This window comes from Phascolarctos cinereus, unplaced genomic scaffold (genome assembly GCF_003287225.1).
Source record: "Phascolarctos cinereus isolate Bilbo 61053 unplaced genomic scaffold, phaCin_HiC Scaffold_5;HRSCAF=322, whole genome shotgun sequence".
Taxonomy (NCBI): domain Eukaryota; kingdom Metazoa; phylum Chordata; class Mammalia; order Diprotodontia; family Phascolarctidae; genus Phascolarctos; species Phascolarctos cinereus.
In genome coordinates this window covers 91,027,510-91,055,191 of record NW_027555958.1, presented here as the reverse complement: position 1 = coordinate 91,055,191, position 27,682 = coordinate 91,027,510, and the positions used below count along the sequence as shown (strand labels likewise).

The window sequence follows — 27,682 nt, the reverse complement described above, 5'->3', positions numbered from 1 at the left end:
CCACCTAGCTGCTATTAGCTCTACAAGTTTTGAGGTTAGCCACCTCTGCCTGTGTTCAGGCTGGCCCCTAAGCCTGGAATACACACCCCATACTTCTCCAACTCACTCAAAAGCCCCCTCCTTCATGATCGCACTAGTCAGTAATGATCTTCACTCATCCCACACTGATCTCACAAGACACTGCACTTGTGTAGTTCTCTTATTCTGTATACTGTCAAGTAGATACTGTGGGTTTACTGGACTTAGTTTCCCAAGGACAATCGCTGTCTCATCTAAACTTTATAACTTTTCCTCCCTTCAGTACCTAGGACAGTGCTCTACATTTAATAGGTATTTAATAAATGTTTGTTGAACTAAACTCTCACTTGAACTATGGATCCACTCTATCACAGTCCTTTGCCACCTTTCACTTGCTAATAGTTCGTCTAGCTTCCTCTCATCCCAGATATCCAGCAGTCTATGAAAAATAAAGACAGTATAAAGCAGTCAATATTTTCCCCATAGCACATTCTCATGCCTTAAACAAAATATGAAAAGAATCTCTTTCTCCCTTGGGACTTCACAATGTGGGGAGGTGGGGGAGGGGGGAGAATGAAATACTATTGCTATTGCTATGCATTTTTACCATGCCTTTCATCTGAGGATTATCAATCAAATTACATGCTACCCATCAGACACTGTCTGGGTCCAGCAAAAAACCTGAAATAAAAACATGAAATTAAATAATTAGGCATAGCTTAGTAAACAGAAAGCTGTCATCCCAGCTCATCCTCACAGCTGCTGACACGGCAGGTAACCAGCTGCACAAATAACAGAGAAAGTTGGTCCCCTGGTGAGCACACAGGGGTGCTCTCTAAGGCATGAGGAGTAAGGAATCAAAAGGCAGGAATGTTATCTTGGGGCTCATCACGCACTTGATCAAAATTCCAGGGTTTCTGAATTAAGAACATTTGCTTCTCTCTCTCTTGCTGCTTTCCCAGTTCTATTCAACAATAATAAAAATAATAGTATTACTAATAATAAAAATAAGAGCTAGCACCTCTAAAACACTTTAAGGCTGGCAAAGCATTTTATTTCATTTGATTCTTGCAACAACTTTGTGAGGTAGAGATTACTGTTGACCCTATTTTACAGATGAGGAAACTGAGGCTAAAAATGTTAAATGATGAAAAGGATCACACAACTAAGCAAGTGAATAAGATGCAACTTGAAGCCAAGTCTTCCTGACTCTTAGTCCAACAAGGAATCTACACTGTCACCTACTTGCCTCTGTGGGGGTCTAGCCAGCCAATCGTTTTTTTCTTCCTGGCACTCAAGGCTCGACACACTCTAACTTCATCTCACCAGACCTTAGTTTTCACTGTATCCCCAACATTCAGATAGGCTAGTCTCTTCATAGTCTCTGAACATGCCATGCTCATTCTCATACCTTCTTCCAACATTCTCCCTCTGACACATCTGCAAATCCTATCTGTCCTTTTAGGATTCAGCTAAATTCCTACCTCTTCTATCATCCATGATATGTCACTTCCCTAGAAGTTCCCACACTGACCTCCCACAGCACAATGATCTGTTCCTTCAGTCTACAAAGAACTTTATTTTGTTTTCTAATTATTTCATGATTTGTGATTTGTTTTTCCAAATAAGCCATTAAACTTCTTTAAGACAAGAATCTTTTGTAAATTTCTAACACCAAGTACAACGCTTGACATGAAGCAGGAGCTTCACTGCTATCAATGTGGCTTGCCAGTCCCCAGCCCTGGATCAACAACTCTTCTTTCTCCATGTAGTTTCCCTTGAGGACAAGGACTGTTGTTTTTGCATCTTTATCCAGAACTCCCAGTACAATCTCTGGCCCAAAGAACGTGATTACTAAATGCCTGATGAATGACTGAAGCATATATCATTTGTCTCTTCAAACACAGGGTTTGAGAATCAAGATTTTTCACGCAGGGCCTTGTTATCTTTGAAAGGCTCTTCTTATTACCTTAGTAACTCCCATATTCCCTTCTGTGAATTCCTCTAGAAGATTATAGGTTCTCAAAGCTTTGAAAAAATGAAAATAAAAGTAACAGGTCACTCTCCTACAAAGAGGTCAACCTCCCAGCAGCAATTGCTAACCAAAAGAGTTAAATACCACATTCCAGTGGCTCTGAGATCCATTTTGCTCTCTATATCTGTCTTATCTATTTTCCTCCATTGGGCTCCCATCCTTCTGCTGGTCGTTAACACTGTAATGCTAATTTGGAATTTAAATTGAACATACAAACTTTCCTCCATCTCTGATAGATTTGAATCCCTTTTATCTAATTTTTTCCTCTATTTTATGCAATAACATAAGCACTTCATGAATGGTTTTTTCATTCCTTCACTCATTCAATTGACCTTGTCTACTCTCCTTGCTTTTCAGATGAGGAAATAGAGACAAATGAAAGTAAAGTGACCTACCAAGGTCATAATAATAACAATGGCACATTAACTTCTATGGGACTTTTGATTTTGCATGCTAGATTCCTCACAACTCCCCAAAAGGCAGATAGTGTAATTATTATTATTCATTTTATAGCTCAAGTCAATAATTATTTATTAAGGACTTACTAAGTGGCAGGTACTTTGCCAAAGGCTGGGAATACAAATGTAAGCAGAAAGACAACCTCTACCCTCAAGGAGCTTACATTCTAATGGGGAAAGATAACATATAAATACAGTTGAAAATGGAGGACACAAAATGTGAAGGGGGGTGGGTATTGTAGAGAAATTCCTGAAGGTCAAGATAACAACCTAGAAAGGAATGAAGACATAGTTGGCCTGGGCATCTTCCTTGAAATGGAGGGTACCTGGAGGAGCTAGCCAATCAAATGGAGAGATCCAAGGGTGGAGGGTACTTGTAGTATGTGAAGTCCAGGGGATGAAGAGTTTTCTGGGGTGTTGAAGAAGTGAGAGAGTCAGAAAAGCAGCCTGGAGAGGAAGACTTCCCCCTCCTTTTACAAAAGAGGAAACTGAGGTTTAGAGATGTGAAATGACTTTGTCATTAGACTGTGAAATCCTCAACAGCAGAATCGTTTGCCCTTCTTATATCCACACTGCTTAGCATGGTGCCTGGCACATAGGAGGCACTTAATGTTCATTGACTGACTCTTACAGTTATAAGTTCCTTAAAATATCAGCTAAAATCCCACTTTCTGAAAAGAAAAAAAAGTCTTTCCCACTCCTTAGTGCTAGTTCTGAGGTTTCCAATTTATCCCGTATATCTTGTTCATATTAAGCTGTTTCCACATTGTCCTCCCCATCGCTCCCTTAGGGCAGAGACTGTAGATGTCTTCCTTTGGACCCTCAGATCTTAGCTTTCAATTTGAATTTGACATCATTATTATAAAAGACATCACCCAAAATTGTGTAAAAAGTAGTTGGAAGAGGCACATAGCAATAAGGAAGGAGAACAAGTAGACAACGCAAGGGCTGCACTGAAACACACAAGATGATAAAAGAACCAGGAAAAGGTCTCCCTATGTGAAGCAGATCCTCTTCGGAGGACTTAAGGGAAGGTGAGAACCATACAGGTTGAGAAAGGGTGGATAGATTGGGATCTGCACTGATAGTGGAAGCACCCACACCAATGAAATCATAGATCTATTAAATTTATGGAAGTATGATGACTGAGTTTCTGTGAAAAGGCCTCTCTGCTCTATAGCTCTGTCTTAGGCCAAAATGCCATGTCTACTTGCTTCTGAAGATGGCTGAGACTAAGTGAAAACTTGATGATTTCAAGGAAACTCTGGGGCTCTGTCCATTTCCCACACGAAAAGCTCAATTTTAAAGCTGCTATTGTGATACAACTGTAAATATCTGCACTGGTTCCATGAAAAAAAAAGCCAACCTATGTATTTAATCCTTTATATACTCTTATGTACTTTCTATATAATTTATATACTTCTATAATTTATAAACATAAATTAAAAAAAACAAAATATTCATTTTTCAATCAGATATTATTACAGATACATCCATTAAGAGTTAACCACAAGCGGGAGGAGAAGAGATTCCTCTCCAGACATATACACTAAGCTCAACGATAACAACTTATCAGGGCAGCTAGGTGGCACAGTGCATAGAGCACCAGCCCTGGATTCAGGAAGACCTGAGTTCAAATCCAGCCTCAGACACATAACACTTACTAGCTGTGTGACCCTGGGCAAGTCATTTAACCCCATTGCCTAGCCAAAACAAACAAGCAAACAAAAACAATAACAACTTATAGCAGAACCATGTGATAGTGGTAGACATGTGCTTAAGCCAGATGAATGTGAAAAATGGACTCCTTAGACCTCAAAGCCGTGGATGACCTTTTCTGCCTGTTTCCTTATTCGTCTGAGTCAGCGGCTATTGATCCTGAGAAATGGATTTAGCTTTGGTTGTTACTTCTTGGGTTATCCTGAATTTTAAAGTTCCTTGCACAGGTGCTAGACACCCAAATGGAGATTTCCTTAATCAAATGCTTCTTAGAGAAAAAAGACCACCAACAGTGAACAAATGGAAAGCTAAAGTCACACTAATGAGTGGCCAAGAGAGCTAGACCTTGACAATAATTCTCCATGTAATCTACTTCAATATTTTACATTCCCTTTATTTGTCCATGGGGGGGGTCTATGAGTTTTTTGCATTCCTGTTTCTATGATGGAAGAAATAAAAAACTGTTCCACATTTGATTAAATAAATAAATGAATAAACAAAGAGTCCATCACAAAAACATGTCAGACTTTTGAAGATACTGATTACAAAATGCCTTACTCATTTAGGTCCAAAGAAAAATGTGTGAATGCTCTGGATATATGCAACTTTAAAAATCTCAGAAAATCCTAACAACAGGTACTGGCAGTAAATGCCAGAAATCCCAGGCTTAATCCATTTTTCTAGCAGGGAAGCCCAGTCAAATCATGAGAATTATTGATAACACTCAGGATAACAAAAGGAAAAACCTAAAGAATATTTCTGAAGTCTGATTTGTTGAGGGGCCAAGAAACTGAAATAAAGCTTCATTTTCATTAAAGACAACGATAGAAGCATTCTAGTATAGTGGATAGAATATGAGATTTGAAGTCAAGAGACTTGGGTGGAATTCCACCTCAGAGTTACTAGCTAAGTGACCGAAGGCAAGTCATTTCCTTTCCCTGGTGGTCCTTACAGATGGAATGATAATATAGGGAAAGGTAAACTTTTAACATTCACTGCAGATAGCCGTCGTTCAGTCGTGTCTGACTCCTTACAACCCCATTTTTGGGTTTTCCCAGCAAAGATACTGGAATGGTTTGCCATTTCCTTCTCCAACTCATTTGACAGATAAGGAAACTAAGGCAAACAGGGTTAGGTGACTTGCCCAGGGTCACACAGCTAGTAAGTGCCTGAGGCCAGATTTGAACTCATGAAGATTAGTCTTACTGACTCCAGGCCTGCCACTCTGTGCACCACGGCACCACCTAGCTGCCAATAGGCTGAGACATATCACTGATTATAGAGTCTGTTTCAACTTTGTCTTCGAATACAAAGTAGTACCTGTCATATACTAGGGACTTAAAAAATCCTTATTTATGTAATGATTCCTTAATTATTATTAATAATTAATAATATTAATTATTCATTAATGCTAAATAAACATAAGTGGTCTTTCATTCAATAAGCATATGTGCCAGGCACGGTGCTAGGTGCTAGAGGTATTGAAACAAGAATGAAACAAGCCCTGCCTTGATGGCAAGTTTACCTTCAACTGGATTACGATGAAATAGAGGCCTGTACTGTAGTGCTTGATTTTGTCAGCCATAAACACCAAGGTTAAGTTTTACAGCCTGTGTATGGCAGAAGGAAGGACATAATTTGGAAGAAAGTATTTGGGATCTATTCAACTAGTTTCGGATGGGCTGTTAAATTGTACTCAGTCAAATGCTTCTGGGCATCCCCCTGCCCACTGCAGGATTGTGAGTGGCCCTTATGGTTTTGAAGAATTTCTTTGTTCTAATAAATCATTTATCTAAATTCATGGGTGGGTTGGCAGTCAGTGTCAGGCCAATACCCAGTAGTGGCATGTGAATGCCCTACATAATTCATTATATTCTTTATCAACTTACTAGAGACAGTGGGGACAACAGGAACAAATATATACATAAGGTATAAAAAGGAATTCAGGGTAATTTGATGAATTGTACAAGATAAGAAGACATGGACAGTTGGCTATGATCTACGGGACAAGAACTGATACACGTAAAATGCACATTGATATTTAAAATGTTGGAGCATGAAGTCAACCATTCAGAGTTATCCCCATTGGGTTTTATTGCTACTCTTCTGTAATATAATTTCAGTTGTAGAAATAGAGGCAAACAGTCTAGTTATGATGAAGACACTGGAAATTAAAAAGCCTAAATTCTACACCTAGCTCTGCTATTTCCTTCCTCTGGGCCTCAGTTTCCACGCTAGTAAAATTATGGGATTAGATGAGATAATCTCTAAGGTCCTTCTAGTTCTCATATTTCTGAGTCTATGTGGGGACAGATTTGAAAACTAGGGCCAGGGATTATTAACTCTGTAGTACTTTAATACCTGAAGGATCTGTCTTCTGAAAACTATGAGTACTCACTCCATTGACTCAGGACCAAATTTCTTCATATATGGTCTTCCAGGATTGTTAAGGGGCAGTTGGGTGGTACAGCAGATAGAATGCTGACCCTGGAATCAGGAAGACTCATCTTCCCGAGTTCAAATCTGGCCTCAGACACTTACTAGCTATGACCCAGGGCAAGTCACTTAACTCTGTTTGCCTCAGTTTCCTTACCTGCCAAATGAGCTGGAGAAGAAAACGGCAAACCACTCTAGTCTCTTTGCTAAGAAAATCTCAAAAGGAGTCATGAAGAGTTGGACACAACTGAAATGACTAAACAACAACAAATCATCTCTTTTACTGTTGGCAATGTCATTTAAACCTGGCACTGTTTAGTTTATTAAATGATGATGTCAGTTCCCCACCTAAACAGAGATTCATTAAGAGTGCAATATAATATGTAACATCAGCTCCCTAACTAGACAAATTCCTTGAAGGCTGAGTTCCCCCTCTTAAAAATTTCTTATTGTAAGGAACATAACATCTTGCACACAGTAATTATTCAAAAATATTTATTGAATTATTTAATACTGGTGTGGAAAGAGTGCTGGATTTAGATTCAGAAAATGTGGATTTCAAATCTTAGCTCTGCTACTTACTATCTGCCTATATGACCTTGGGTGAGTCAAAAAACCTCTGAGCTTCCAAGCCCTAATTTGAAAAAATTAGGGTGTTCAATCAGATGACCTCCAAGATTGTTCTTACAGTTTCCAAAGATTCACATGCGTGGTGCCCACTCCATTAAAATAAGACTGGGTCAATTTGCATAATTGTAATTCATTATTTACATAGAAAAAAGCTGTGCATTAATATTTTACAAAGAGTAATAGATTTTTAAAAGCCTTAGGATTACAAAATATACAAAGCTCTGAATAGTTCCACAAAAAAATAAAGCAATAAAATGAAGGAATAAAAGGTCCTTAGATCTTTTGTCTCTCTGAATAGTTTTTCATATCCTAGCTTAGAAGAACTCAAGAAAATTTTAATGAAGTAGTGACCTAACTGCTAGAGCAGATTTTTGATTATCAAGGAATCAAGAGATAAAAGAAAAAAATCTTATCAGAGATAAGATTTATCAGATGCACAGATAATCTCCCCCACCCCATTCTTCTTTCAATCCATAGCTTCAACCTCTGGTCCCAGTTTTTTAGCAGGGTTAAATAGCAAATAAATAGGATGAATTCAGTTTTGGATGCTAAATTTGAGGTGTCTGGGGGACACTTAGGTGGAAGTTTTCATCAGGCAATTGAAGATAGAGGCCTGGAGCTGAAGGGAGAGATTGGGGTCGGATTAATAGGTCTAGGAGTTATCTGCACAGAGGCATTACAGCACCTTAGAGAAAGTTCATTAAATACTCAATGTGTCCTTTGATTATAACTAACCTTTAAAAGTTCTCCCAAGAAACACTTTACTAAGGTCTGTCTAAGCTTAATTTATTCAAATTGTGAAACTAGTGTGTGGGAGCACTGACTATATCACCCTTGGCAGCCATGAATTAAGAGGCTTTTCCATCTGTAAAAAACGTGATGGGTAATCCCATTTAGCTCTAGCTAGAAACGTGGGGGGAGGAGGGAGCTGATTAATGTTTGCAAAGCACAAGAAAGATGGCATTGTGATAGCGCAGAATCCCTATTACTACAGGAAGTGGGCTGAGGAGCTAATACTATCTACAGCTAAGGATGAGACATCATGGTACGGCAGAAAGAGCAAGGTCCTTCCATTGATTGATTTTGTGTGGCCTCGGGCAAATCTGTTTCCTCACTTATAAAATAAAATACATTTAGCACTTTACAAATTTCAAAATACTCAAATGTTCTCTGGTGCCTTTGATCCTACAACAACTCAGTGAGATAAGAAAGGCTCGTAAAGAGACTTGCCCAAAGTCACACTAGTTAGGGGCAAAGCCAGGAACAAGGACCCAACTGTGCTGTTTACTCCTATGCCAGCACCTTTTCCACTGCATCCAATGATCTCTAGAGTTCTTTCTATCTCTAAAATTCAGGATAAAGACATATTCTACACAACCAAACTCGTTTTTTATTATTGTTGTTGTTTTTTAAAATAACAAATGGATACATTACGAACACAAAGCTGGAGAGGAAACCTCTGCTGTTTGGCCAATCTCCCATTTAATACATGTTAAATGTTCTTATGAAATTACGCTGTTAACATCATTTTGCTGAATGCCATTGTTTCCAAGAACCATTGAATACCACTCAATCAAGAAACATTTACTGAGTGACTACTAGGTGCCTGACACTGTGCTAAGCAGAGGGATACAAAAAGAGGCAAATGACAATCCCTGATCTCAAGGAGCTTACAACTTTATTAAGCAGGTACTTGTTAGGTCGAGCACTGGATGGAGTGGTGGGCATAGAGTCAGGAAGACCAGTGGTCAAATCCAGCCTTCAACACTTACTAGCTTGGACAAGCTACTGTTTATCTCAGTTTCCTTACCTGTAAAATAGGGATAAATAAGAACACTTACCTCACAAGGTTGGTGTGAGTATCAAATAAACCAATAGATGTAATGTACTTAGGACAGTATCTGGCACCTAACAGGTGCTACATAAATGCTTATTCTCTTCCCCTTCTTCCCTTCCCTGCTAAACTAGAGAGAAAGAAGCAGCATATTATATTATATGCATATTACGGTAGACAAAGGATGGGGGGAACCCAAGAGGTTAGTTCTGCCATGATTTCACCGGACCCTAGCAAATAACGGATCACCATTCAAAGCCGCATTCCACGTAATCACTCTTCCCCAAGTGCAATGCCCTTTTTATTCCCAATGGTTTAGGGATTGAAATGGTTAAGGAGCTTAGAAAAGCAGTCAACATCACAAAAAAACAGTAGTAAATGAGAACATTCTGAAATCCAGAATTCTAGGAATCTCCTCAGTGTCTTTACATCACCCTTTGACATAGCTTTCAATTCTCAACACCCTCTTTTTATCCCTTGTTTTTCCTGTCTTATTTTCTCCTTCCTCTCTTCTCTGGCCACCACAGCCATGAACTGGACAAAACATGGAAATGAGGTAATTTTAATATACAACATGCTTTTAAAATTAAGTTCTGTGTTTATTGAGTGAAGTTTTACATTCTTAATTTAGACACAGAAAAATTCTAACTTTCGTATTTCCAAAGGAAAAAAACCCTAAATTTTAATGGCTTTTTAATATTAAATCATTAAACTGCCAAACCTTAAAAATGGAGATTCTGCTATAAGCCATAAAATGACAAGATACAGTTGTGAGAGTGAACTTCAATCACCAGAGAGACACCTGTTGGAAGTCTCATTTCCTTAAAAGTATCTGATAAAATTCTTGACTCTCTCAAGGTAGGGGGAAGTGATAAGGGGACTGCCATCCTGATCTTAATTCTGTTTAACAAGGAAAATGTGTAGTGAGGTGGAAGTAATAGCAACCTTGGAAAAGTGATTAAGGCATCTCAAAGTCCATCATAGTCAAGGAGGAAATAGCTAGGCAGAGTCAGATAGGTGTCCTAGACTTGGATCTTGGAATTCAGTAACCTAAGAGGCTACATAAATCCATCCCTCATCCAAGGTAAAAACTGAAACCCAGAATTTTTAAACGACCTAATTATGTAGGTAAGAGAGGTTTCAGAGAAGATCTCAGAATGAGCCCAAACTCTACATAATTCAAAATGGCCCACGAAGGATAGGACATAATAAAAACAAAAGTTCTGACGATATAATTCCAATGAGGAAGAAAAGAGGAAGGTTTCTAAAAAAATCAATGCGTGAGAGAGTCCTGATTAATCAAACCATCAACAAGGATTTAGAGTCATAGAGTTCAAATGCAAAGAGATCACACACAAAATATCAAACAGCAAAGTTATAAGAATAATTTCCAAAAGGGTAGAACTCAGAATGAGGTTAGCTTTGTGAAAAATGTTAATATTGATAAGGGTGTTTTCAACATTCTGTTTGGCAGACAAGATCACAGGAAGGTTTAGGCACAGTATTTGATACACCAAAGTTAATAGATAACAGAGAGAAAAACAGAACCATTCTACCGCTACTTTGTTCCTTTCCTCCCTGTCAAAGAGAAGGATCCTTAAACTGGAAAGGATGGAACAAACATGCTTAGGGGAGAAGTCATTGTTGTTGTCTGTCCTTCATTTTCAAAGAAGACCAATGACATCACAGGGTGATGTCTTGACTTGTGCATGAGCTGGATTTAAGTGAGGCAAAATTGCACAAAGTCACCAGCCTCATTCTGTCTTCCAGAGCCATCCTTCTGAAGTCCAGCAGCAAGACAAAAGTCAAAATGACAGGCGATGCCTGGGATGCAGTAGATGACCTCGGCATCTTCAATGTCTGACCAAGCTCTAAGTGCTCCACAGTGCCTGCTTCACGGTTGTTGGAACAAACTGTTCTCATCCATCCATTCCTTGGGGGACGTCTTCACATATTCTGAGTAGACCACCCCCTCCCAACTCACCAGTGGGTTTGAGGTCTATTGGTTCTCCTCCACTGGGTTTAGCCCATCTACCAAGACGCTTTACTAGAGCGTGGCTGCTGCACATGCTACAGTTTCTCGGAGTCACAGGTGAGAGCTGGGTAAAAGGGGGACACCAAAGGCGGATGAGCAGCCCTGAAAAGGGTTCAGCAAGCCCTAACAGCAGAGGTACTAGTCCTCCCTGAACAACCCACATATTGCAAAGGAGGGACGTACGGCTGAAGGAAATTGGAAGGGAGTACATGGCAACACCAAGCATGTCTAAATATCCTGTCCTGGAGAATTTCCCTTCTCACATGACAAGGCAAAATGCATAATCACTGAAGAGAATGTATTCATGTAATCCTTCTTTCTCTGGATTAAACAGTTCCACAGTTGTAATATCATTGACAGCAGAACTAGTGGGACTGGCTCTCCTGGATTTATATAGCACTTATTATACTCTTCTAACAGGACAATTTGGGGGTTCCTTAGACAATCTTGTCTGAGGAAGATTCCAGTCTTGCTCAATCAGTACAGGTCCTGGTACACAGTACGCCCTTGATGAATGCTGTTTCCTTCCTTATTTTCACTTGTCACTGATTAATCTGATAAATATTTAAGAGCCTATGTGCAAAGCACTATGCTAGAGAAAAGAGCATACACAGAAAAATAGGATACGGTTTTGTAAGGAAGACAAGGCAGACAGGACATTATCTACCAATAATTATGATAAAAAGAAACATAAGTTCCCTTGGTACTGGCTAAGAGATAGAGTGGTGGATCAGTGGAAAAGGTTAAGTATGCAAGACACAGTAGTCAATGACTACTTGGTGAGGTTGCCTATGAATGGTATCACTGTTTGGGGGTGGTTTTCTCTGGGTCTGTTACCCTTAAAGGAAGAAAAACATTGTCATCTATGGCACTTCATTTCTTACCTGGGGATCCATGTACTTTTAAAATTACCTCTAGGATTTTATTTATTTTCCAAAGTACTGATTTTGAAAAAACTGGCATCATATTCTATTTTTTCTTCCAAAATTACATGTAAAAACAATTTTAACTTTATTTTTAAAAATTCTGAGTTTCAAATTCTTTCCTTCCCTCTCACCTCCCTGAGATGGCAAGCAATTAGATACTGATTATACACGTGCTTTCTAAAAAATATTTTGACATAATCAGTTTCCTTCATTTTCCTACTGAGAAGGGGACCCACAGGCATCACCAGACTGCCAAAGAAGTACAAAGCATAAAAAAGGTTCAGAGACCCTGCTCTAGAGGAACCTGAGAGTCAAAAGCATGCTGGCTATAATTATAGCCTAAGCTACATCTGATATTTTAGAAACTATCAAGAAAAATAGAGAAAACTGTTCAGTCTAGTGTTGCAGGAGAGGGGGATAGTCTTTGGAAATATAGCTCTTAAACAAATATATCAAGTCAAATACACCAAGTCAAGTCAAATCAAAAGGTGTTTACTAAGCATTTACTATGTGCCAGACACTGGGAATGCAAACAGAAGCAAAAAGACAGTCCCTGACTTCAAGAAGTTTCTGTTCTAAGGGAGAAAGACAACATCAAAGGAAATTGAAAAGCAGGAGGGGAGGAAGAGGGGGAAGGCACCCTATCGAGGTCATGGTGGAAAGAGTCCGGGAGAGTCAGAAGTGGAGCCTGAAGAAAAAGGAAGACATGACTGGCCTGGGCACTTCCTCAAAATGGAAGTTCTATATCCCCCAGAGGGAATGTAAGCTCTCTGGAGGCAAAGATTGTCACATTTTGTCTTTGTATTCTCAGCACCTAGCCCAGTGCCTAGCACTTAATAAAGGCTTTTGATTAACTGAACAAAGTAATGAGATAATAAATCCAAAGAACTTCTGTAGAGTTATGATCTCAAAATTTTGGAGATATAAGGGACCCTGGAGAAAGTCTAGACCAACTTCCTCATTTCATATAAGTGGAAATTGGGACACAGAGAGAGGAAGTGACCTGGCCAGTGTAAATTAAGAGTTTGTACAGACCCCAAATATAGATACTTGGATTTCTCATTTAAGAGAATATTGCCAACCATCCCAGGGAATCCTGGGATTCCCCCCCAGGATTCATCCACATCACAGAATCATGAATCTAGACCTGGAAGGGTATCCAAGCCACCCCCCCTCATTTTAGAGATGTGGAAACTGAGGATCAGGGGGGATAAGAGACTTGGTACAAGTAAGAGGTAGGATTTGGACCCAAGTCCATTTATGCCACAGCCAGGATTCTTTCTACTGTATCATGCTGCTTCCTACATATTTTGTTTTGACTGTTAAATTGATATTTAGAATGACACAGATCATCTTTTCGCCAAGTTACACATATTAGATGCCTTTAAATATTCAAGAATCACAATGCTCTAACAAGTGAGAAAGATTTCTCATTTGCCTAATAACCAAGCTGAGTAGTATGCATTGAGTTTTCAGGTTAATAGTTATTACTCAATTTCGTTATTAGTCAACTGGGAAATCTTCTAATAAAGATTGAGCTTTCAGGTTAAGGGGCAGCTAGGTGGCCCAGGGCCTAGAGTAAGGAAGACTCATCTTCCTGAGTTCATATTCAGCCTCAGACACTTATTAGCTTTGTGACTCTAGGCAATCACTTCACCCTATTTGTCTCAATTTCCTCATCTGTCAAATGAACTAGAGAAGGAAATGGAAAACCACTCCAGTATCTTTGCTGAAAAAACCCTAAAAGGAAATACAGTTAGCAACAGTAACTGTGAAAAAAATTGTTTTTTGAAGTTTCTCTGATAAAGGCCTCATTTCTCGAACATACAGAGAACTGAGTCAAATTTATAAAAATAAGAGCCATTCCCCAGCTGATAAGTGATCAAAATATATGAACAGTTTTCAGATGAAGTAACCAAAGCTATTAATAACAGCTCTCATATGAAAAAATGTTCTAACTCACTACTGACTGAAGAAATGCAAATTAAAACAATTCTGAGGTACTACCTCATACCTATTAGATTGACTAATAGGACAGAAAAGAAAAATGAGAAATGGTGGAGGGGATGTGGGAAAAATGGGGTATCAATACACTGTTGGTAAAGTTGTGAACTGATTCAACCATTCTGTAGAACAATTTGGAACCATGCCCAAAGGGCTATAAAACCTTGCATGCAAATAAACCCGTTGACATAGCAATGCCACTACTAGGTCTGTATCCCAAAAGAGATTTAAAAAAAAGAAAAATGACCTATACAAACAAAAATATTCATAGCAGTTCTTTTCTGATAGCAAAAAATTGGAAATTGAGGGGATGCCCATCAATTGGGGAATAGCTGAACAAGTCATGGTACATGATTGTGATGGAATACTATTGTGCCATGGGAAATGATGAGTGGAATGCTCTTAGAAAAGCCTGGAGAGATTTGCCTGAGCTGATACAAAGTGAAATGTTCTGTGTACAAAGTAACAGCAATATTGTAAGATGATCAGCTGTGAATGACTTGGCTATTCTCAGCAGCACGTAGATCTGTGACAACTCTGAAGGACTTATGATGAAAACTGCTATTCATCTCCAGAGAAAGAACTAACAGAATCTAAATACAGATTGAAGCATACTTTTTTTTAAACTTTATTTTTCTTGAAGGTTTTGGGGTTTTTTTTGTCTATGTTTTCTTTCACAACATGACCATGGAAATGTTTTGCATGACTATACACGTATAACCTATAGTGAATTGCTTGCCTTCTCAATGATGGGGGAGGTGGATAGGGAGGAAGGGAGAGAATTTGGAACTCAAAGTTTTAAAAATGAATGCTAAAAATTGTTTTTTACCTGTAACCGGGGAAAAATAAAATACTAAATACAATTAAAAAAAACCCAACCCAAATGAGGTCATGAAGGGTCAGACACAACTGAAATAACTCAACATCAACAACGTCAGGTTAAGTCCAACATGCTCCCCCCCCTTTTTTTTTTACAGCATGACTTCCAAAAGGAAAATAAAACCAACAACTTGGAGTTGGTCTGAGAGGACAATTACCCCAAGCATTTGGAGGAGGGTAGCTATTACTTAGGCACTGCAAATGGATTTTAATTCCTGCCCAGTTCAATATAAAGTATAGGGTATAGTGAATATATAATATGACTAACATGTTCTTTGTAGCCACCTTGAATGACAGAGATTACACTGTAATGAGGATTAGCATTATGCACGAAAGCTAGTCATCTCTGAAAGCCCAAAATAGCTTTCCTGGAGTGCACTTAATGTAATATAGTTCAATCAGCATATTCAGGAAGCACCCCTCACTGTGTAAAAAATTCACCAAGTGAAAAAGAATGCTTCATAGAATCCCATTTAAAAGGCTCTTATGAGTCCAAGAGACTGTGAGATATTGTGAAGCCATCAGGCATCCTTCCATTTAAACTGCCCAGACTGGAGGATTCAATCCTCATGCATGAATATGCCCTGTTCTTTCCCAGCTCCAAGGCTTTGCTGATTCCCTATGCCTAAATTTTCTCTCACCTTGAGCATTGCCTATTGAAATCCTACCCATCCCAGCTTCACTGTCGTGTGCTCTTTTAAATCTTTCATGATTGCAGTTAGAAATACACTTTCCTTCCCCATCTTCTATGATATTGCTTATGTACTAGTAACTTAAAAATTTCACATTACGGTTATTTGTATATAGATCATATCCCCCCTGTATCTTTTCTTTCTTTTGTGGCTAAACTCCTTGAAAAGGCCATCAACTATCAAGGGCTCCCCTTCTTTTCTCTCTAGGAATTCATGACACTACTTGTCTCCTTTGCTTGATCCAGCATTCTCCATCCAGGTCACGCTCACTAACCATGGGTGTCCCCCAGGTCTTTTTTCTGGGTCCTTGACTGTTCTCCCTCAATTCTATTTCATTTGATGATCTCATCAGATCCCATGGATTCAATTATAATCTCTATGTTGATGATTCCCACATTTACTTTTCTAGCTCTCTGCCAACCTCTAAGTCTCACAGCTCCACCAGCCTATTGGATACATGGAACTGGGTGTTCTATGGACATCATAAACTCAAGATGCACAAAACTGAACTTATCATCCTTCTCCCCAGGTCTTTGCCCTTTTCAAACCTTCCTATTATTGTCAAGGGCACCACCATCCCCTCAATTCCCCAAGCTTGAAACCTAGGTGTCCTTGACTCCTCACTTCCTCCCCCTCCTCTGCCCTATATCCAAAGTGTTGCCAAGACTTGTTGATCTTTAACTTCCTAATGCCTCTCATAAAAGTCTCCTTTTCTTCTATAACACCATCTTGGTACAGGCCTTCATCACCTTATGCTTGAACCATGGCTATAGCTTCCCGGTTGGACTCTCTCTTTCCTCATTACAATCCACTTAAGTGTCAAAATAATTTTCCTAAAGTGCACATCTGACCACATTACCTCCTCTTTCATTCAATAAACCTCAAGGATCAAATATAAAATCCTCTGGCATTCAAAGTCCTTCATAACCTGTTCCCTTCTTACATCTCATACACATTATACACAGTACATAATGTCTATGATCCAACGATCTTCTTAACTATTCCTCACAAAAGATAATAGCATCTCTCAACTCCATGTATTTTCACTGGTTATTCCTCCATGCCTTCCTCATGGCTTCCTCCTAGTTTCCTCCAAGTCTCAGCTAAAATCCCACTTTCTGAGGCAGCTAGGTGGCGCAGTGGATAGAGCACTGGCCCTGAAGTCAGGAGGACCTGAGTTCAAATCTAACCTCAGACCAAACACTTGACATTTACTAGCTGTTTGGCCCTAGGCAAGTCACTTAACCCCAATTGCCTAAAAATTAAAAAAAATTTTTTTAAATCCCACCTTTTACAAGAAGCCTTCTCTTGATACTCCTTAGTATTAATACCCTCTTTCTCTTAATTATCTCCAATTTTTCCTCCATATTTCTTATCTGTATGCAGCAATTTGCTTGTAATCTCTCCCAATAGACTTTGAGCTCCTTTACAGAAAAGACATTTTTTCTTTCTCATTGTGTTGAGAAAAGTACCTAGTATATAGTAGGCACTTAATAAATACTGACTGAATGACTACTTACTAAGCCTGAGCTCCATGCATATAGATAACATGTCTGTCTTCATCTCTTAAGCTCCTCACCATCCAGGGCAGTGTTTAGCATACAATTCAACTGATTCACAAGATCATCAATTTTAAAGCAAGAATGGAATGTGAAGATGATGAAGTTCAACACACTCATATTGCAGATGAGGAACTAAGGCCTGGAGGCCAAATAACTGGCCTAAAGTCATAGAAGTAGTAAGCGGAAGAACCCAGATCCTCAGGACCCCATATTAAGTGCCTACTACTGTATACATCGAACACTATGGGAGGTGATTGGAATACAAAGACCAGTCTTAGCCCAAAAGGTGCTGAGGGGTGCAGGAAAGGCAGACAGGGGTAGATGAGGAGGCAAGTACAACCTGTACATAATTATACACACAAAATATATTCAAAGTAATTTCAAGAAAGAGAGAGAGGATTGGGATCAGGAAAGGTCACACATGGAATTTGTCACCTCAGCTACGCTTTAAAAGAAGATAGGAATTCTAAAGGGGCAGCTAGGTGGTACAGTGGAGAGAGTGCCAGCCCTAAAACCAGGAAAACTTATCTTCCTCAGTTCAAATCCAGCCTCAGATACTTATTAGCTGTGTGACCTTGGGTAAGTCACTTAACCCTATTCACCTCAGTTGCCTCTTCTGTCAAATGAGCTGGAGAAGGAAATGGTGAACCATTTCAGTATCTTTGCCAAGAAAACCCCAAATGGGGTCATGAAGAGTCAGACACAACTGAAAACTAGTGAATAACAAACAACAGGATTTCTAGAAACAGAAGGCAAGGAAGGAATGCATTTCAGGCACAGGTGGACCATTCATACAAAGGCAGGAGGCAGATATGGAAGATCCTACAAGGGAGAAGCTACCAGGCCAGTTTGACTGGGATGGAAAGTATGGAAAGGAAGAGTACTATGAAATAACAGTGGAGAAGCAGGTGGGAGCCAGATACGCTGAATAAATGTATTTCTTTAATTGGATACCAAACTGATAGGTATCTGTTGTACTACACTGAAGATTTCCAGAAAAATGACAGTCCTCTTCAGACGCTAAGACTATTTCCATATGGTAGAACACTCCCATACAGAAGCAGCAGTAGGAAGCTTTAGGCTTAATAAGTGCCGATGGATGGTTTCTTTGACATTTTCAAAGGTTTTATAGGAAGACAATATGGAGCCATGGAAAGACAAATGGATCAGAGTCATAGGCTCTGGGTTAGAAACCTGCTTCTGTGTCTGTGTAACCTTAGGAAAGTGATTGAACATAGGCTTCATTAAGTTCTCTCATATGATGTAATGAGGAAGTTGGATGAGACAATCCCCCTAAGGCCCAATCAAGCTCTAAATCCCATGGATTCCAACATACTAAACTCCAATATGCCTCTCTAGGTGCTAAATAGCTTAACCTCTGAAATACACAACCACTCTTCATATTTTAGAATTTTAGAACAGTAAGGGACATGGGAAATGATTTCATCTAGATGTCACCTTTTGCAGAAGAGGAAATGAACGGTACATAACTTGACCAAGCTTATAAAAAAGATTAATGGCATTGCCAGGATTAGAACTCAGATGCCCTGACTCCTGATTCAGTACCTTATGCCCTCTTTCCTATACAAACTTGCATAAACTACTCATAATCAACCACCACAGTCTCTTGCTCCTGATATTAAAGAGCCTACAGGTAAGCTATAAATTGCAGCAACTAAAATTGCTAAATTAAGCAAAAAAGGGAATTTCATAAAAAGGGAAAAAATCCTATTCACTTTTTAAAAAAGGGATTTTGGCAGCAGCAGCTGGACAACTTAGCTGGGAGGTTCAGAAATACAGCAGATGGTCACACAGCCAATGACACTGAGCTCTGGTTATTATATTTTCACAAAACATCAAAACCCAACATTTAAATGGCCTAGCAATTGAGCAATATATCTTAATTGAAAAGAGATGTGAACAAAATACAGTATGTTATATAACCTACTTATCTGAGAAGGCTTGGGAACATAAAATAGCTAAAATCCGGTGCTCCTCTAGTATATGAGCTGCCTCCCTAATAGTAAGTACCCAGAACATAGTAGGTATGCAACAAATTTCTTAAAATTAATTTATCTATTTTTAGTTTTCAACATTCACTTCCATAGAGATTTTGAGTTCAGAATTTTCTCTCCCTCCTTCCCAAGACGGTATGTAATCTGATATAGGCTCTACATATATATTCATATCAAACATATTTTCACAATAGTTATGTGCAACAATTTTTTTTTTTAAAATCCTGGTTGATCTAGGGAAAGTAATAGATGAAAACTAGACTATATGAGGCAACTCAATCTGAGAGTTAGACTTTCTAAATCAAATGGGATGTTAGGTCACTACCTGAAAGTATGTGTAATGTAAAATCTTATAAAACCTGAACTTAAGATGATATAATACATAAAGCCCTTTGGGCCTCTAGTTTCATCTTAACCATAATAAATATATATATATATATATACACACACACACACACACACACACACACACACACACACATAACCTATGTGGGTCTCAGTTTTCTCACCTGCAAAAGTTCACAAGAAATTTCAAACCAATTCAAAATTTATTAAGTACCTACTAGGTTCAGAGTAGGCACAAAAACAATAAATGAGACACAGCCCCTGCCTCCAATAAGCTCAGAATTTAAAAGAGGTATAACTCAAACATCACCCCCCTGGAGTTAGGGAAATCAAATTGAAGGCTATAGCAATAGTCCAATTGAAAAATCTATGCATGAATAAGTTGAGTCTGGGTAGCTCCTATTTATAGTCAGTGCCTAGGGGGACACTGGCCTCAAATTTTATGGGCAGTACAATTTGGAAGCAAGGTTGGAAAATATCATTCTCTGAAACTAAAGCCAAAAATTATGAATATAGATAAAATCAGATACCAGCAGAAGTAACTCTCATCAAGAAGAACAGAATATTGGGAAGAGAATGAATACTTGGAGCCAATGTTCCATGTAAGAGGAGAAGTGTCTCAGTATGGCTCCTTAGCCACAATACCCTCCCTACTGGGTTATGCCACAGGCAATGGATTCTACTGCTAAAAAAGAAGAAAGTATCTTAATGAAAATGTTAGTGCAAAATCCTGTGCAGCAATTCTCATTTCAGGAACTGTGAAGAACAAGGCTTGGAAAAAGCATATATCTGATTTGATTGGTATCGTTCTGAGCCATCACTAGTCTCCATGTGGGAGAAGAATGTGCTCAGAATGAAACCAATGGATGAGGAATTTCAACAGGGAAATAACAGAAGAAAAATTGCTTGTGCGGGGGCCTATAAAACTCATACTGATAGGAATTTTTTGCAACTGATTGTTATCTATTACATAATTTTTTCTTACAATCTACAGCACAGTCTATTGTCAGATTAGGTCATCTTTTTACAGAGCTCACTGACCCCTTTTTATTTACATTTATTTAAAGCTTGCTAAATTGCATCTGAAAATAGCAGATACATAACAGTGTAAGGGTATCACAAGCTTTTCTGTAGTTTTCTGGATTAGAGTAATAAGGAAGTGAGAAAAACATTGACTAGTCTCCTAGTTTTCTTTGTGCAAACACTGTTCTATGAAACTGTACATCAGCTTCACAGAAAAAGCAAAAGCAAAATATTATCTAGAAACACAAATGTTTCCAGGACCAGTCATTTCTTTTTCACTATCTTATCTGTTACCACTTTCATTTACCTTCGGTGAATGCCTCCCCTTCCTACTGCTGTCTTGGTTGTTTAGATGACAAGCTAAAGAAGTAAAAGCCACAGGTTCAAAAATTGTAATAGCCAAGGATGGTTTCTCCACTGATGGCCACAAAGTACACACCAAACTCTAGCTGACCAAATGGGAAACCAAATGTCTTCGCTGATGATTGGGCTTCATTTTGCCCTGGCTATATCACATTAGGATGAATGTATTCAGTTCTGCTACCCCAGTGTAAGAAAGATGTTGCTAAGGTGGAGAGGATATGAAGAAGGCAACCAGGATTACAGAGAGCCAGCAGAAGACATGTGAGGATCCATGGATGGAAGCAGGGATGTTTGACCGGGAAAAGAAAAAACTCAGGAGGGACATGATGGCGGTTTTCAAATACATAAAGGACTGTGGGTTAGATCTGTTCTGCTTGGCCCCAGAACAGAACTAGGAAGAAGAGGGGAAAAGTATTATAAGGCAAATGTTGAGGTAAGGGAAGGAAAACCTTCATAACAGTAGAGAAATCCAACAGTGGAGTTTTGTGCCACATCCTACCATAGGAGGTAGTGGGACTGACCCTATGTGATGTCTTCAAAAAAGGCTAGAAAATCATCTCTCAGTTATGTTGCAGAGGGATTCTTTTTCCAGGTATGGGCTGGACCAGAGTCTTCATAGAGAGGAAACAGAGAAAAAGACAGACAGAGAAAGAGACAGAGTCAAAGAGAAAGATAGAGAGAGACACAGAAACAGAGATTGAGAGATACAGAGAGATAGAAAGACAGAGACAAAGAGATAAATGTAGAGAGACAGATGAAGACAGAAACAGAGAGAATATAAAAGGAAGCTGAAAAGGGGGAGGGATGCAAGATAGCTAGTGAGAGGGTAAAGAAGTCCAAGGAGTGAATCTAGCCTGTAGTGAAGGTAGACAGAGACAGAAGCACAGTAGAGTGAGAGGGGAAGAGAGTGGGAGAGGGGAAAAAAAAAGGGAAAGGGAGAGGAAAAGAGGGAGGAGGAGAAGGAAAGGATGAGAGAAGAGAGGGAGAGGGAGAGAGAGAAAGAGAGGGGGAACGGGAGTGGAAGAGGAAGGAGTGGGGGGGAGAAAGAAAGAGAGGGAGAGGGGGATAGAGAGAGACAGAGAAAGAGAGAGAAAGAGAGAGAGAGAAAACACCTTAGAGGTCACTCAGGCCCAACCCTTCACTTTACAGATAAGGAAACTGAGGCCCAGAGAATGAGGTGATTGTTCCAAGTCATATAGGTATTAAGCATCCAAGTTGGAATTTGAATCCAGGTGCTTTGATTCCAGAGTTAGTGTTCTTTTCCCCGCCCCAATTAATTTATCTTCATCTATAAAATGGGGATCACATATCTGTAAGCCTTTCCAGGACCACTGTGAGCCTCAAATAAGAGAAAGCATGAAAAGTGTCCCTGCAAACCTCAAAGTGCTATATAAAGTCAGTTATTATTTTCATTACTGTCTCTCAAGAGTTCCCCCTCCCCCAACACAGATCACTGTGAAAACCCAACAGCAGTCATACAAAGGATGCAAAGCTGAAGAGACAAAAACACCGTGAGTTTCAAAGCAGCTGGCTTTAAATGGAAGGAATCAAAGGGTTAGGGAAAGAGAGTGAGAACAGACTGAGGGTTTAAAAGGGGAGGAAGCCACAGGATGGAGAAGAGAGAAATGGAGGTGATGCCAGCCGGGACACAGCTTCTGATATCAGCTGTGTGACCACAGGCAAGTCACTTAATATATCTGAGCCTCACTTTGCTTAACTGTCAATTAAAAACATAATAACTAATTGCTACAATAATAATACTAATATGTATATAACACTTTAACATTTGTAAAGCGCTTAACAAATATTATCTCATTTTATCCTCATAATAGCCCAGGGAGGCAGGTGCTATAATTATTCCCATTTTACAGATGTGGAAACTGAGGCAGAAAGTAATTAGGTAACTTGCCTAGGATCACATTTGTTCATTTATCCTTCATTTAAAAAAAATTTTTCTTTTTAGGCAATTGGGGTTAAGTGACTTGCCTAGGGTCACACAGCTATAAGTGTCAAGAGTTTGGTCTGAGGGCAGATTTGAACTCAGGCCCCCCTGACTTTAGGGCCGTCATCCTTCATTTTTGAAGAGGACCAATGATAGAACGGGGTGATGTCGATGTCTGCATGAATTGGCTTTAATTGGGGCAGAGCTGTACAAAGTTGTCAGCCTCAATCTGTCTTCCAGAGTGGAAGACAAAAGTCAGGACAACTGGCAATAGTCCCAGATGCAGTGGATGACCTTGGTGTCTTCAATGTCTGATCGAGCTCTAAGAATGAGTTCCTCTTCAAGACACATTGATCTGAGATGCAAAATACATGAAGCAGATTAGCGCTCTGGAGAGATACCAGGGCTGGATATGAGAATTTGGGAGATATCTTTGTAGAGTTGATCACTGAACCTGTGGGAGCTGATGAAGTCACCAAATGAGAGTGTGTAGAAAGAAAAGATGCAAGCCCAGACTAGAGGTCAGTGGCATACCCATAGTTAGTGGGCATAGCATGATGATCCAGCAAAAAGTAAAAATGAACAGTCAGACAGTTAGGAGGAGGACCAAGAGAGAGCAGTGTCATGAAAACTCAGGGAAGAGGGGAAAGGGGTGAGAGGTACAGGGGGAAAGGGAGGAAAAGGGAGAGAGAGAGAGAGAGAGAGAGAGAGAGAGAGAGAGAGAGAGAGAGAGAGAGAGAGAGAGAGAGAGAGAGAGAGAGAGAGAGAGAGAGAGAGAGAGAGAGAGAGAGAGAGAGAGAGAGAGAGAGAGAGAGAGAAGAGAGAGATATGCACACATACATACATCTATTAAGCCCTTACTATGTGCCAGGCACTGTGCTAAGGGCTAAGCATCCAAATAAGGAGAAAACAAAGCAGGATCTACTTTCTTGGCCACTAAGTGTCAGAGGTGTTAAATGAACTCAGGTCTTCCTCATTCCAAGTGTCTAACTACCCAGATACCAAGAATACCTTCCTACAGACTTGTTGCCAGGATCAAATGGGATAATGCACATAAAGTGCTTTGAAAATATTAAAGCTCTATAGAAATGCCCACTTCAGTACTGAGCATAGTGTCTCGCAATAGAGGAGGCACCAAATCAGTGTTTTTTCGGCAGAAACGGTAAAAAGAGCAGGCCTGAGTAGGGGTGAAATGTGGCACTTATTGACATAGGCAGTGGCCTGACTGGATGATGGTTGACTTCTTTGTTACACAATCCCAACCCAAAACAACTACAACCATTTCTCCACTGTCCTTGGATAAATTGATAGATTACCCCCTTCTCCTCTGTCTAGCTACGTTGTGTCAATGTCGTATCAAGCTCCGAGTCAGAGCCAGGTAAAGAAAGAACAACTGTCTACCTAAGCACAGGTGATGTTATAGTCCAAAGCTAAATACCTAACATGTATCATCATCATCATCACTGTTCTTTTGGTTTATCTATGGACCTTTATTCTTGTACTAGCAGAATTTGTTAACTACACAGGGGACCCCACTTTTAAATTCAACCTACAAGAGCAAACTGTCACATACCTAAATTCTAATATCTTATTTGGTTCAGACATTATCATCATCACTAACTTTATTATAAAGCACTTTCTATGTGCCAGGCACTGAGGCAAATGGGTTAAGTGACTTGCCCTGGGTCATACAGCTAAGAAACGTTTGAGGTTCTCCTTAAACTTAGAGCTTCCTAAGTTCGGGCCCGGTGCTAACTTTCACACTCATCTGCCACACAAAGTACCATTCTGTATACTTCTGGCTTCAGAAGCGTTAGGCTCAGGGCAGCTAGGTGGCACAGTGGATAAAGCATCGGCCCTGGATTCAGAAGGACCCTAGTTCAAATCCAGCCTCAGACACATAATACCTACTGGCCATGTGACCCTGGGCAAGTCACTTAACCCTACTGCCTAGCCACCCCCCCCAAAAAAAGAAGTGTAGACTCTAAGGTTTTGATTCTGAATCATTGCATCTGATAGACCCAACTTTAAAAGCACAGAGAAGTTAGTTTACTGATTTTCAGAGAAACAGAACCCACTTTTTCCTGTCTATATGAGAAGCAACAAAATTCCTACTAAGGACCATTGTTAACTGCAAGGCCATCCCAGACACACCCTTCTGTTAAGTACAACAGGAAGAGCTATTGCTTCCTGAGAATAAATCTTCTGGTTCGCCTATCTGACATAGAGATAACAGCTTTGGCTAGAGGAAGTCATCACAAATCAAACCATGTTACAAAGGAAATTTTGTGACATTGATTTTCTCAGGTTTCTGAGTCACTGATCTGTATAGGTTTCCTTTCAGAAAAAGAGAGAGAGATGGAAGGGGACTTGGGACTGGTAGGCATTCCAAGAGGGGAAGGGAATGTATCCTGTTTATAATAGCAATGTTGAAAAGCTATTCAATAAAAATGACAATTCTGCTTAAGCCCGAGTTTAAAATAACAACAACAACAGAGGAACATGTCACCAAGGAAGAAATCAAAGTGCCATCCTAAGCCATTTAAATTGTATTATTTTTACTCAAAGAGCTACTCAGGTTAAAAAGAGATGTGAAGAAAAGTACTTTATAAAAAAGCAGCGTGGAAAATAGGAAAGATGATTTTGTGTTTGTCTCACATAGGCTTTGGCCAATTTTCAGGCTGTCACCCAAACACATCTCCATCCTCTAAAAGCCTAAAGCCTAAGTAACTGTGCTATACCTTGGTAACACATACAGATTATGTAAAATTTCACATCCAGAAAGACTCCATTTTTTAATGGCTGGCTTTACCTCGGCCCACTTTCCACCCTCATGCCCTCCCTTTTCTCCTATTTCTATTTCGCTTGGCAGATTTAATGTAGACAATGTAGGAGGAAGCAGCTGTTTGGCAAGGCATTTCTGGGTAGGTGGGAAGCTTCACTCAATCCTCTTTAGAAAAGAAAGTCTCCATCATCAAGTAGGATTTCAGGAGGGTTTTTAAAGGATAAGAAAAAAAAATAACGGGCAATTCAGGAGGGCAACATACAACCAGTCAAATACCAATAGCGCAAATATCTCTGAGCTCAGCTATTATCAGGTGAGACGACCAATAAAAAGGAATGCTCCCTCATCTTTTATCACCTTTCCACCCCACAGCTTTCTCTGATCCTCTCAACTCCAAGACCCTTCTCACAAGCAAGAAAATTTTAATCCCAACTGAAAGTTCCTGGTTTAAAAAGAAAAAGTCATAGAAAACAATTACAGTAAAACTATTAGCAACAATTAGCATTCAGATGATTCAGATGGTTAACTAAAATTTTTTTTAATTTAATTTTTAAATTTAATTAATTTTATATTGAATTAATTAAATAATTTAATTAGAATCTTCAGAATATGCAATCCCTATTAACTAATCAATCAATAAGCATTTGTAAAGCACTATGTGCCGAACACTGCATTAAGCACTGGAGATAAAAAAAGCAAAAATGAAATCAATCCTCCCCTCAAGGAACTTACATCCGAATGGGGGACACAACATATACCAATCAGAACATACCGTATAGGTACAGAGTAGATGGAAGCTGATGTTAGAAGGGATGGCACTAAAGATGGAGGGACTAGTATTTCAGTGAAATCTCAGTCAGCAGTCATTGCACAACAAGAAGACGAATTGCCCAATATTGCTTTATGATCAAAATTTAAAGTAGACTCATTCATCATTTTGTCTAAAGCCTTACAATTCCCTAACTTCCAAGGGACTAATAATAGGGGAATACTTTTTAATATATTTTTCCTTCCTGGCACATATGTAAGGAAAGTTGAAATCTTTTACTTCTCTTGGTGAAACTAAAGGCTTTCACCACTGCTGTCTGAAGTATTTTGTTTTATTTTTAGGATGAGTCTGGACTTCAGATTTCATCCCAAAGGCTCTCTAATGATGAAGCTGTGGAAGAAGTTATAATCTTAGGGCAGGAGTATCTTCACCTATGTTTGTGTCACAGATCCCTTCAGAAGTCTAGGGAAACCTATGGACCCCGTCTCAGGATATTGTTTTTATGGTTTTTGTTCAATTGTTTCATTCATGTCCGACTCTCTGTGACCCCATTTGGAGTTTTCTTGGCAAAGATGCTGGAGTGGTTTGCCATTTCCTTCTCTAGCTCATCTTACAGATGAAGAACTGAGGCAAAGAGGGTAAAATGACTTGCCCAGAGTCACACAGCTAATAAGTGTCTGAGGCTGGATTTGAACCCAGATCTTCCTGACTCTAGGCCTAGAACCCTATGTACTGCGCCACCAAGTTGTTTCTAAATTCATTTAAAAAAAAGATATATAGAATTATGAAGGAAACCAAAGTTTACTGAAAGTAAAGATTGTATCAATAATGAGGTCTTGGGGGCTTTTTGTTAATCATCCTGAGTAATCCAAAAAGATTCTGGAGTTATTCTACTTACTGAAACTTAAAAAAAAAAAGCATGACAGAGTCTAATAAGCATAAGTCTCCTAGGAATTTTAATTTTAGAGGAAGCTTTATTGTGATAAACTGTCCTAGAGTTAGAAATAGTTTTGTCTTCACGGCTTCCTTTTCTAAATTTCCCATTCTTTCTTCATTAATCTGTCTTTTTGTAGAATAGTGGGTTGCTAGTTTTGTTTTGGTTTTTTTCACCTACAAACTAACAACCAGGAAATTTGTAGTTACTCTATCAGTTTCTTTCCTGAAGCTTACTTATATTTAAAACCAAAGTTTTATTGATACTCTTTTTTATAT

At 39.2% G+C, this 27,682-nt stretch overlaps 1 protein-coding gene across 3 annotated transcripts in view; it reads right to left on the bottom strand.

Annotated features, from left to right (window-relative positions):
• The window catches only part of AGPAT4 (1-acylglycerol-3-phosphate O-acyltransferase 4), a 191,938-nt gene that overhangs the window by 76,301 nt on the left and 87,955 nt on the right, over nt 1–27,682 (bottom strand). The gene's annotated exons all lie outside the window — the stretch shown is intronic.